General features: G+C 43.1%; 1 protein-coding gene and 1 long non-coding RNA gene across 7 annotated transcripts in view; one reads left to right on the top strand and one right to left on the bottom strand.

The window, feature by feature from the left end:
• AGAP1 (ArfGAP with GTPase domain, ankyrin repeat and PH domain 1) overlaps positions 1–12,937 on the bottom strand; it is a 372,200-nt gene that overhangs the window by 352,217 nt on the left and 7,046 nt on the right. The window lies entirely within an intron of this gene.
• On the top strand, positions 1,104–10,335 carry LOC121071988. The gene is made up of 2 exons (XR_005820912.1): positions 1,104–2,865; positions 5,531–10,335. It is a non-coding gene; the product is annotated as an uncharacterized LOC121071988 (long non-coding RNA).

Consider the following 12,937-nt stretch of genomic DNA (forward strand, 5'->3'; position numbering starts at 1 on the left):
GTGCATCCACCGTGGGACAGCAGCACACAGCTTCACTTTGCTAAAGCACACAGTTTCGGAATGGACTCAAAAAAAATTATAATCCAATAAATAAAACAATGTTGTACTCCCAGTAGCATATAAAACCTGGGTTGCTATCAAGAAAATTAAACGGGCCTCCTGCAAAGTTGGTAAGTCCTGCAGTGACTTCAGTTATCTTCTGCTGCATCATCACTGTCACAGCTGCAATCACTGTGTCACAGATCACACAGTCTGATGCCAGCAAGAACACCAGAACTCCTCTGCTGCCTTACTTTCAGAAGGGATATTTGGTCTATAAGGAGTCAGATTTGACAAGGGAAGCTAGACTGGACTGAAGTTTGACGATTTCTTATTTGTTCTGAAGAAACCTGAAGAAGGTCAATATAGTTGTCATGACTTGATGTGACACCTCCAAAACTCTTCATTATCAGGGCAACTAGGAACAAAGAAGTACTACATCAACATGAGGAGGCTGACCTAAGGTGGGCCTTAGCTTATTTTCTCATTCAGTACCATTTCCTGGTAAGTGTGTGGCAGAAACCTCCTCTACAACACTCCATGGCCTCCCGCACTAACTTGCAGCAGGCAGCAGTTCCAGAGCAGTCTGGTTTCACAGCACAAACAGACAAGGTAGAAGAGGGACCAAGAGAAATGTACGTGGTACTGGATCACTCTTATACTTTGAGATAAGCAAGCATTTTCTGAAAAGCTCTATCGTTCAGAGCATAACAACTGAAAGCTTTGGCCAACAGCTGTTCCCGTAAGCACTGCAATTATTTTAACATCCACAAATTAGCACAGTTGCCCATTACGCAAAAGATGACTTACATTATAACGTACAAAATAGTCAACAACAAACAGCAGTATCATAAGACATCAATTTGACTTCAGAAATGTACTCACTTCATTTCGTTCAAGCCTAGTACATATTTACCAAGTTTTAGAAAACCTTCATTCTTCACTACAGCATGTGTCAAGCTTGCAACAACTGCCCCTCTTATACTCCCCATCTTTTAAAGGTGCATGTTCACAGCTCACAAGTCCCTGACAAACAACTTGAGCATCCACCAAAAAAAGGAACAGTGTCAGATAGTCAGAGTTACATTAAGAAGTTAAAATAATTGTCTCAGAAGTACTGAAGACAAGACTTCCTTTTGGTACTATCTACAAATGTTAAGGGATACTTATGAAAGCAACACACATACAAGTTGGCAATAATTGCAGCTATGTCTCACTGTGTTCATCTCAAAATCCTAAACACATAGCAAAAGTAAGCGTGTTTTATCATTTTTAGCACTTTTTGGAATGATAAATTTCTTCTTGATGAAAGAAAAATTGTGCTTAGCTGCATGACCTTATATGCATTACAACTCTAGCGGTATTTTAATTTGCACATTATGCAAATGAAAGAACAATCATAAGGATGATACATATTAGCCCTTTGGCAATATAAATTGAAACCTTAGACCGTTAATTATACAAGTAACTCAGGTTCCACATGCTAACGATCAGCTGCAGATAAAGGGAACCCACATTTGTTATCTCCTTAGCAGCATCCAAGTTATTTTGGAGCCTATTGATCAGTTCCGTTGCGATGGCTTCTGTGCAGCATCCAGCTACCTGCCCCTGTTGCTTAAGAAAAACAAGGTTTGGATGGAGGCCAACAACCCACTGAACAGATCCAGCAGCCCTCTGGCACCCTAACAAGCTGTCCCAAACCCACACCCCTTCCGGCAACAGCTCTGGAGCTCACCTAAGTTTTATGCAAGCTTATTCAGCTTGCTATTCCAGTATAACAATTACTCACTTGTACACCCATCTGGTTTAGGAAGGGTAAGAACCTGTGAAAGGGAGCTGGTGGGATGGAAGGATTCTCTTCCTTTTGAGTCGTTGCTCAACTTTACCAAAACCTTTTCACATTCTTAGTATTCTTTTCAGCTAAAATTGAACTAGGAATCAGAAGGCACACCACCGCTGCTTGAGTTCAACCTGAATGGAAGTTGCAATAATTCTAAGAAAAAGGAGCACAGAAATACAGCCCCAAATTACAAACTCAGCTTGCCTGAGGAACCTGAAGAGACATTACTCTGCCTTTTTTTTTTTTTTTTTTAACAAAAAAGCTTAAGTTCTTTCAAAAGGCTCTGATAGTACAGTAGTAACTAATAGTTGTAATACAGGCCTCACTGGCTCAAAACATTTTTGTAAAGTCAGCATTCAGCTGCATGTTACAACATGGCAGCAAATACTGTATACTTTTCTCAACAAAAAGCTTCAACCTCTTAGAGAGCAAACAGCACAAGTTAAAACAGTTTCTCTTTTTATGCAAGTCAGCTTAGCCATTGGATAAACCACATCACACATATATATATACACACACACAAATATATATATATGGTATCTTTTAAATAAGATGAGAAATCCTTGTTTCCACTTAAATTTTGAGTCCTTCACCCACTTTCAGCTTGTTTTCTGGACTTCTGCTGTCAAATCAAAGTTCCTAGCAGAAGAGTACCGGGAATGCTGAATGTTTCCCCATGTGCTCAGCCCCGGCTGGCCTCCACCAATCGACCTGCCCACGAGCCCTGACCCCACATCCACACCACAGGCAAGTGGGTGGCCTGGGTGCAGTCCCAGCACTTGTTGCCTCCTTCCAGCTAGCAGGGGGCTTACAGGAGGCAGCACACAGGACAGCGGACAAGCAGCACGGGATCACCAGCATCTTCACAGTGAAGCTGCATGGGAGGAAGAATCATGGGGAATCAAACTTGGTCAGGGCTACCATTCTACAAAAGCTGGAAACAGAGTTATTGCTTGACTCCTGCTTGGGCTAATGTTCTTCACTAAGTAGGATCGGAAATACATTTGATTATGAATCTCATTTCAAATGTATCACAATTTGTCATTAGCAAGGTACTTTATATAATCCTTCTTACAAACATTCCCTTGTCACATTTCACTTGAGTACAACATAAATTACTGTTCTTTTGCAGAAGTTGTGTTTAAAAACCATAGTACATCAACTGTGAATTCATACCTTTCCTGAAAGGTACAAATTAAACAAGTGCCATAGACAACTTACCGTTAAAAATCTTTGCTTTTAAATCAGATGCTCATTATGACACAGTATATAAACATTGCAATACCAAAGTCACTCTTAAATTTGGCATCGATACACACTGATGGAGACCAGAAGCAGAACCAGATCAGAGTCAAAGCCCTTAACATATTCAAAGTAAATCAAAGGGCTGTTCCAGAATCCTTAGGAATTCTGTCAAGTTCCGTCATTTTACTTTTTACCTTGAAGTCTCCCAAGACCAGCTGCTGGTCTTTGAGTATTATGAGGATTTTGCTTCTTTATTTGCAAAAGTCAGCGTCCTGCAATCACCTGAACCATTTGCTAGAGCAAAACCAACAGACACTGAAACCTCTATATTCCAGTGAACACCTACACTTCAATGGTTTGTTTATCCTGCTTCAAGAAAATACAAAAAAAAGAAATTTATTCAAAATAGGAAACCACTAACTATCCCATACTTCAAGTATATACAGCTATCTTTCCCATTAAAATCAGCTACATAGGACTTACCTACTGTCAAGCTGATATGGTTAAAAAATAAACCCTGCATTTTCTTTCCCACTCCACATTGGGATTTTGAATCTTTTTTTTTTTTTGTCAGCACCCTAGTTTCTAGTTGTTCTCCTTTCTGAGAAGACTAAGCCTAATACAGTTTTCTCATACTGACCTCTTATGCATCCATTTGTTTTCCCTTAAGACTTATGAGATCTTATGAGGGTTTTTGTAGCATCTTGTAGTTTTCTCCATACACTATACCCAGAGAAACCTTTATCTTAATCACTGTCTGGGCAATATGTTCCACTGAGGTCAATAACCATCCCCTCATTCTGCTGACATCCCTAGATAGGAACTGGCTTGTTATTGACTTAACAAGTTAATGGAGGGAAACAAGACTGATGTTGGGAGAACAAAGACAGTTCATATTTGGGTTACTTACTGTCTTTCATAAAGCAATTGTTCCAGAATTATCAGGGAAGCGCAGCTCAAAATGAATCATACTTAAAACTACAGCGGTTTCTCCGCACACCTGAACCAGCTTCACTCTAGTTAGGTTAAGTGTTAGTGGCACTGACAGCAAGAAACGCCAACAGATTAACCCAGCCTGTACTTAGACCCTGACCAATCCCCCACCTACACTGAGGCCTCTGCACTGGCACTAACGTTTCCATCCAAGCTAACCAGTTTTGTGTTGGCTCCAGTATTCAAATAAATGCACACACCTCCACGTCACATTTGCAACCACCACGTACATCACGGGAAACAAGCAACTTTTCTAAGGCACTGCTTTCTCTAACACACTACTGCACTCAGTGCTTTTTTTTTTTTTTTAGGCTGTCACCAAATCTTTTAAAGCAAATTGTGGAACAAGCTAGTTTGAGTACCTCTGATTTATTACAGCAAGTAAAATAGCATCTGGAGCCACCTACTGATTATAATTAAATAAACGTAAATAAAGATATGCAAGTCAGGGAGAACCCTACAGATTTATATAGCTGTCCTCATACCTGTTTATAATTTTTTTTTGTTTTTGTTTTTTAATATCACTACTTCACTGATCCTGCTTAAAAAAAACAACACTAATCCCATCTGTGATTGGATCTGTTTCTCAGTACCCAACTCACCTAGCTTGTCATCACAGGACAGAAGGGTACCCAGCATTCATCCAGTATCACCCCGTACCTAGTACGCAATATCCCCATCTGCTGAGTAGAGGACAGTTACAAGAAGTGCAGAAAAATAGCTGCAGATTGTTAAACGATCCAGAAGAAATGTGTCACCACTGGACAACACAGGTTCCTCTGGCAACACCTTTCACTGAAGTTACAGACTCCCAGACAACATTTAGAAGGCCTTATTTTGGTGCCGCTTCCTTCCAAGATGATGATAGCCATATGCAAGTTACTAACAGGCAGCTGGCTCAGTTTGAGCAAGCCACCTTATTTACATAATAATTTCCAAAAAAAAAAATCTGGGAACACCTGTAGGCTACCTTGCTGCTCCAGGCTCTTTACAAACACTGACAAAACTGATTTTTCCCATTTATCTACCAGAGTGTCAGAAAGGAGAAAAAAAACACTATTGGTCTGGCCTAGTTAGAAAACCAAGGGATATATACTTGTACTTTGATTTTTATAGCATGTCACTACCTAACATCAAGCAATCCCTAAAGGGATATACTAGTACTTTTTAGGTCACCGAGGTACCTTGCTGTTGACAGCCTACGTTCAAGTCCCAGCCCACCTCCTGTACCTCAGTGCATTTTTCCCTCCCAACTGACCGCCTCTTTCAGCTGTTCATAGTCTCACTTCAGTACTTATTGGCTTGCCCCCACAGCAAGCCTCAAATCAGGAAGCTCTGAATTCATTCACGTGTCTAAATCTCTTTGGAATATCAAGTTCAAGGTAGGTGGATGGATGTTTTGTCAAACCTCAGTTGGTCAGGAATTTTCAGCTAACACAATGCATGCAGCACCTGACGGAGCTACAGTCCAGCAGGAAGGAGACTCTGCCCAGCTACCCCATTTGCACAGACAGCAGCCCACACAGCTCTCAAAACTAAAGAATCGGCTATTACAGAGCTCTCCTCAGATTTTTCCTCATTTACATGTCCGTAAGTCATCTCTTTAGCCTCTTGCATTCCATAATCTAACATTAACATTTCCCCTATCAGCCCAGAAATACAAAAGCTTTCCATCTTGCATTACAGTTGAATGTTCGTCCATTAAGTAAAATATCTAATGAACGCTTCTTTCACCAGTCAGACAACTGTCTCTGACACTCTTAGGACCTCAATACCACTGCATGAGTTACCCCCAGTTTTATTCCTATGAAACTGGGATTTCTGCTGCACTGACTGGCACATACGCCTGAATACAAATTCAAATGGTACATCATACCTTTTATTATCAAAAAATGCCCAATCAAGTTTCATGTATTCTATTTTTACTACACAGATAACAGTAGCAGTCCAGTTGAAGAAGAAAGAAGTTGAAAAAATCTTCCAGGGTTGCTTAAATACTGTGAAGAACAAGTATGAGACTACATTAAAGCCACTTCTCTTTCCCTGAAACATTCCAGTGACTAAAATGGGTCACACTTAGATTGAGCACTTACGAACAGCTGGTGGCTTCTGGCTTGCTTGTATTTGTATACTGACCAGGTTTAAAAAAACATGCAATGATCCATTTTAAAAGCTTTTCTGAGATAATTTGGAGTTTGCTGGCAAGTGAGTAATAAGTACATGCAGTTCACATCAACTACCTCATCAATTAGCATAATAAATCAAACCAGCAATCCTCTAACTGAATTCACTCTATTATGCAGGAAGCAAGATGTTCCAGTTAGCAAAATACTCCCTGAGAAGTACTGTCTTTTTATACACGCATAATGCCCCAAAAGAGAGTCATCTAGGTTTCCTGACTTCAGCTAAAATCCTGTCTTTCAATCGCATTCAGCATTACCACGGCAGGTGCCAGCTGTCAATACTTGTGCCCCCACCTTGCTGGCACCAGAGGATTAACGCACCTCCCTTCCCTCTTCCCACTTCTCTCCCTTCCCTCATGGGCCATGCACCTGTGCGTTCAACACATCTCTAGCCCCAGGCAAGTCGTGCCCTTCTGGTCAGCTCCACCATATGCAAATAGAGCTTCGCAAGAGGAGCCCCATCCATAAGCTAACACACCGTTATACATCTGAACGCTATTAAATGCTGCAGTTCCACAGCAGTGAGGTGCTTTCAATGGTTAGCTAACGCAGGTTAAAATCGAAGTCTCCTTCTGTATTAGGAAAGCAATGAAACAGATGCATTACCAACAGGGTACAGGACTAGCTTTCCACAACTTGCTTCTATTTCTGCCTGCCTTCTCTTACTGAACTCCAACCTACGGATTCACGTTGCAGCAGCTGAATTGCCATAGTAAGATGATCAATGACTACGGAAGAGTTGTAAATGCGATAAGGCTCCAGCTATAGGTTTTCTTGATATTTGGAGCATATCAGCAGCATCGTCAATTTTAACAATTTCATGTAATACAAAGCTGCTACCCATCACTGTCAACATCGTGCGCAAACGGATCAGAAGCTTGCCCAGAGACCCACAGAAGTCTTTCAACTCCAACCTCAAACAACAACCTAAAATGAATTTTCCAGAAGGAACATATTTTGAAGGAGAACTGAGAGCACTGTTACTCAGCATTATTCATGATACCAAAAAAAAAAAAAAAAAGACTTGAAAACCTGAAATTATGCAAATACTTACAAGGTTTTGTTATAAATGCTTAAAAAAAAAAAAAGGAAAACCTCTACTACATCACTGATTTTATATTCACACAAGGAAAGGAACATTATTTTCCTTCATTGCCACTATATACTAGGTTGTTTTTTTCCTAGCTGACACACGTACCCTTGGCAACACAGCCAGTAACACCTTCTAGCCAAAAACAGGGACCATGCAATTAGCAACAAAATGGTTAGTAACCGCTTTATCAGAATTTTCACTATCCAATGCCCACATCTATTATCGTTTTCCAAGCTGCTGTTCTTGTTCTATTCCTAACAATGAAGTTATCCAAATGAGATGCACATAGCCCATCTCCTCTGAAGAACCTGAGAGCTGGCACCTTGAACAGCAGTGACAGCAGGTCACTGGCTCACATCATGGAACTCCTGTCTCTGACTTTCAACTACCGCTTCCTAGGCCCTAGTTGTGTTTTTTCCAAGAGCATTCCACCTTTGCCTGATCATAAAAGCCCGCCAATGCTACAGATGATCATGAGCACTACGAAGACTGTAACGGCTTACTATGACAGAAGCATTAGTTATCTCACCTTAACATATCATTAAGCATTTAGACACTAAAGCCTAACTCATTCATCACATCAGGCTTAAAAAGAAGAGAACAATATTCAAATCTAAGTAGAAAATCAAATGTCAGCTCAACTACTCCTTCATACTCCTTCAAAACTTCTAAAGGCAGGGTTTTCAGGAGGTTTTGTTCCTTCCCTCCCTACAATGGATTTTGAATTCTTTTCATTGTTATGACTAACAATGGAAATGTGAAAACAGCAAAGCCCCCATTTTAACAGCCAAAATCAGTCAGGATCATCTCCAGGGATAGTCACTCACTACCTTTTTAGAACATTTTATATCTCACTGATAGTATCGAGTCTCCAGTTAGGTCCATCTACCCTTCAGGACAAGTGCTGTGAGGAGCTGAGCATCTATCCCGTGTCAGGATAATCCCACTGCATTAAAAATAGGCTTCCCAGAAGGCAGCCGCTTGGAGCTGATAACTGAAACGCCTCTTTGTACCTAACTTACAAACTGAATCAGTCTTGGTATCATCAGTTATGCTGCTCAAGAGGAAAGCATTAAGTGTGCAGAACAGAAGATTGCAGCTGCAGCAGTGGAAGCCATACGTACTAGGTGACACACACACACGAGGCTTTCATCATGCAGGTGTCTAAACTCCAGCAAATGACCCATGCCACAACTGCTTCAGCATTTGCCATGCTACACTTGTCATTCCCTTGCCTTCCTTGCTGTCCTCACGCTCTATTTTCCATCAATTCCAGTTTCTCAATTCTTACTATATCTTTCCAAACACCCACGTACGAATCTTGTCTCTCAAATACTCTGCAAAGAAACCCAAGAAAGCCTCTTCCTTTCAATTCGGAAAGGGTTGAACACTCTTGAATGTGTTTTCCCCCTTTATACTGTAATCTCACCTCACAGGCAGAGGGGAAGGTAATAAAACCAAAGGCTTGCTTCTTCATAGTTCAAACAAATTTAAGTCCAATATTATGCAACAATGCTTTCCATACAATCCATAAGAAAATTTAACTTCTGTATCCCATGCAGGCAGCTCAACGTTTTGAAAGCAATACAGGTAATTTAGCAGGGCAAGCTCATAACCAGAAATACTGCAGGTCACGACTGCTATAGTTGGCACCGTCTTCACCGAGCTGGAGTGTTTGGATAGCTGCCACAGAAAGGCTGACTAGACGACTGGATCTTTGTCTCCGTGACATTAAAATGATCATAAAGCTTCAAACCACTTTAAGTAGGTTCACTGAATGACTAATTCTGGCTGTGACACTCTAGAAAACAGGGAAAATGAGGGACCATTTGGAGATTTATTTCAACTGTGTGCTTTATCAATCCATACACAGCCTTCAACATCTCTCTCCTTTTCCCCACATCTCCGGTTTGGGTGTGTTTTCCTGAGTTCGGCTGGTATCTCTGGGGAAATTCACTGCTGGATTAAAAACAGGAAATCTTTCTTGGGTTACTGACCAAGTGATGCAAAAAGCCTTCCTTCTGGTTCTCAATTAGTTAACTCCGATACACAAACATTTGCAAAGTTAAGTGGGATACATTTAAATGACTGCTGCCTTGGCAGCCAGTGGCATGCTTTTAGCACATTTCCCCTAGAGAACACAGTTGCTGTGATACCTAAAATACAGGCTTCCTGGCTTTTCTTCTGAGCATGCTAAGTGAAGTAGTGAAATAACAGAAATTGCACATTCTGGTTACAGGATGCTAAAATATCCTGCAACAGTACCTATCTTGCTGTGTCCTCCTGGTTCTGGTACTGAAAAAAGTAGAATCAAAGTCATCTGGGTTGGAAAAGACCTGCAAGATCACCCCGTCCATCCATCAACCTGACCTAACACCTCCCACCACCAAACCACATCCCTCAGTGCCACATCCTCACGTCACTTAAATACCGCCACGGATGGCGATTCCACAACTTCCCCAGGCAGCCCATTCCAGTGCCTGACCTCCTTCTCCATGAAGAAATTCTTCCTAATGCCCAACCTAAACCTCCTTGATGCAACTTGTGGCCATCACATGGTGTCCTATCACTTGTCGCCTGAGGGAAGAGACCAGGACCCTGACCCCAGGCTCACCAGTGCTGCATACAAGGTGATGATCACTTCCCTAGCCCCACTGGCCACATTACTTCTGATGGAGGCCAGGATGCCATTGGCCTTCTTGGACACCTGGGCACACTGCTGGCCCACGTTTAGTTGTAGCTCTGAAGTACAGATATAGTGGTATAAATTCACAGAAGAATTACTAACAGGAAGAACATCATCTGCAGTTTTAGCTTAATAGAAACTGTAAACACTACCAAATTCAAGTTAAGGAGAATTTTCCTCCAGTTTTCATATTAAATTATGTCCAATTGTTTTCATCTAGGCTATAAATGGCCCTCAATTCCCTCAAAATGACACCCAAAAAAAAGAGAAAAACCAATACAAGTCTGAAGCTTCTCGTAAGTAAACAAATAAAAAGCCCACAGATGTATTGCAATACAGCTAAAGCTATAGACTCAATTACAGCATTCGCAAGAGTCACTGTATTTATTTACTTAAGCATAGAAGGGGAAATTAGCAAATAAAATAGTTGTCTAATCATTAGGCTTACATTCATTACCCAAGTATGTAAGCAAATAAAGCTACTACACAAGACACAAAAATTATACACCTCAGTCATATCAACCCTGTATTTTTGTGCTTGCTTCTTCAAGTGGCTCACTGAAGCAACAGGGGGGAAAAAGAAAGCCAAGCTGCTCACTGAGTTGGAAATGCACTGTCATCTCAATACCCCTTCATCTGTGGCATTGCATAGCCTCCAAAGACGATGTTAGTCAGAAGCCTGAAATAGCATTAATGAGATTGGATGTGTATAGACCGGTTAAATAATGCATCTGCTTCCATCTTCTTTTTAAAAGAGACACTAAACACTTCCAGGAAGATTTGGGGCTGTCAGCTGCACCACAATGGATGCACTATGAACAAGGGAATCCAACAATGCCTGCTTCCTCTTACATTTGTAATTACAAAGTGGAACTTTCTATGAGGTCACATTTCCACAGTAGCCTGAGCACAACAAGGCGAGACCACATCGTTACCTTATTTCTAAGGTTAGTCACAAAATTTGTGCAATATTTATAACCTTATCACAATTAAACAGAAGTACACATTACTCCACACAACTTTGGATCAAAAGCTGTCCAGAAGACTAAAAAGTTGTTGAAATCATTCTGCATATAGAGATACGGGGAACTGAAATACTCTTGACTTTACAACATCCTTTTAAAAGAAATTTAATCTTATCACTTAAGAAACTATTCCCCACCCTCTACCCTCAGGCTGGAGAATTTATGAACACCCTTGAACCCTCTCCCTTCACTGCATGTTAATGCTGCATTTTCCATCTCATCCTCTGCTTCCCTGTTCTCTGCCAGTTGATTGAAGAGAGAGGTGAGGAAAAACAATCATCTCGGTGTTAACAAAGGCAGGTATGCATCCCTGGAAGGGATGGACTCCTTAAGAAGCTTGCTAACTGCCACAATTCTAGGGAATCAATCAGTGATAACAGGAGGATTGGAAGAGATGGCTCCTGGTGGAGCCCACAGGAGTGGCACACCCAGTATTGTCTTAGCTCAGAAGCAGGGATCTGGGAAAACCACAGACTGTTGGCTTTGAGCTCAAAGGAATGTTCTTTTAGTTAGGATAAGCTTCTTAGCCAGACCTCTCCCTCTGAAATATTAACAATTTTGCCATCACAGAGGCCAGTAACCAACTGTGCACCCCAGAGGTCAATACTGGCTGGCTCTGATCTCATCTAATGTCTTAATGAATGCCCTGGATGACAGGGCAGAGCATACCCACAGCACGTTTGCAGACGATGTGGAGCAGCTGATGCAGCAGAGGGCCATGCAGCCACCCCCAGAGGGACAGGCCTCAGAGATGGGCAGGCAGGCAGGAGCCTGGGGGAGTCCAACCAGGAGAGGTGCAGAGTCCTGCCCCCAGGGAGGAACTCTTCAGTGAAACTGCTTCACCTCCTCCATCCCGCCTCAGCTCAGACAGGGTGCCCAGCCCCATGTCCTGGCGCCTCCTGAAGCTCCCCAAGGAGGAGACCCCACAGGCTCTGGGCAGCCTGTGCCAGGGCTGCGGCACCCGCCCAGCACAGAAGTGCTGCCTGGTGCTCAGAGGGAGCCTCCTGGGCTCCAGGCTGTGCCCAGGGCCTCTCGGCCTGGCGCTGGGCACCGCTGGATGGAGCCCGGCTCTGTGCTCTGTGCCCTCCCCTCAGGTGTCTGTGGACATGGATGAGCTCCCCCCAAGCCTCCTCTCCCCCAGGCTGAGCAGCCCCAGCTCTTCTCAGCCTCCCCTCGCAGGAGAGGTGCTCCAGACCCTTCAGCATCTTCGTGACCCTTCACTGGACTCCCCCCAGTGGCTCCACGTCTCTCCTGTACTGAGGTACTCAGCACTGGACCCAACACTTACCAGTGCTGAGAACTTAGTTTTATTTTCTTAAAAGAAAAAGTTAAACTTCCCCCCAGATACCCTCCCCTAGTATGGTAGGCTGGCAAAGGACCCAGGCATCCAGGAAGGATCCAGGCACCTGAGCCAAGCTGCTCTCCCACTGGGGTACAGGCACAGCTCACCACACCAGCACCCTCAGCCTGGGTGCAGGGCTCCCAGCACCAACCCCAAACCAAACCGGTCTAAGCCCTGCACTCCCAGGAAGGCCCCAGAGCCATAGTGGGGTGTCCCCACACAGCACCTCATGAAAAACACCGAGGCTGGAGTGGGGTTGGACAGAGGGCGAAGGGTACACCTGGGGTTAGAGCCCTCATCCTCCTCATGTGCCCAGGGGTCTGCGGCCAGCTGCAGCCTCCCAGGGAGCCTCAGCACCGCGGTGGGCCCAGCAGTGCAAAGGGCTGCTGAAGTCGGGGGCAGAGGGACAGCTGCGGCATCTCCTCCTCTGTGTCACTGCCTCCTGCTCCAACCTGGTCCTGGACCCTTTGGGGTCTTTGTCCCAAGGCCCC

This window comes from Cygnus olor, chromosome 6 (assembly GCF_009769625.2).
Source record: "Cygnus olor isolate bCygOlo1 chromosome 6, bCygOlo1.pri.v2, whole genome shotgun sequence".
NCBI lineage: Eukaryota > Metazoa > Chordata > Aves > Anseriformes > Anatidae > Cygnus > Cygnus olor.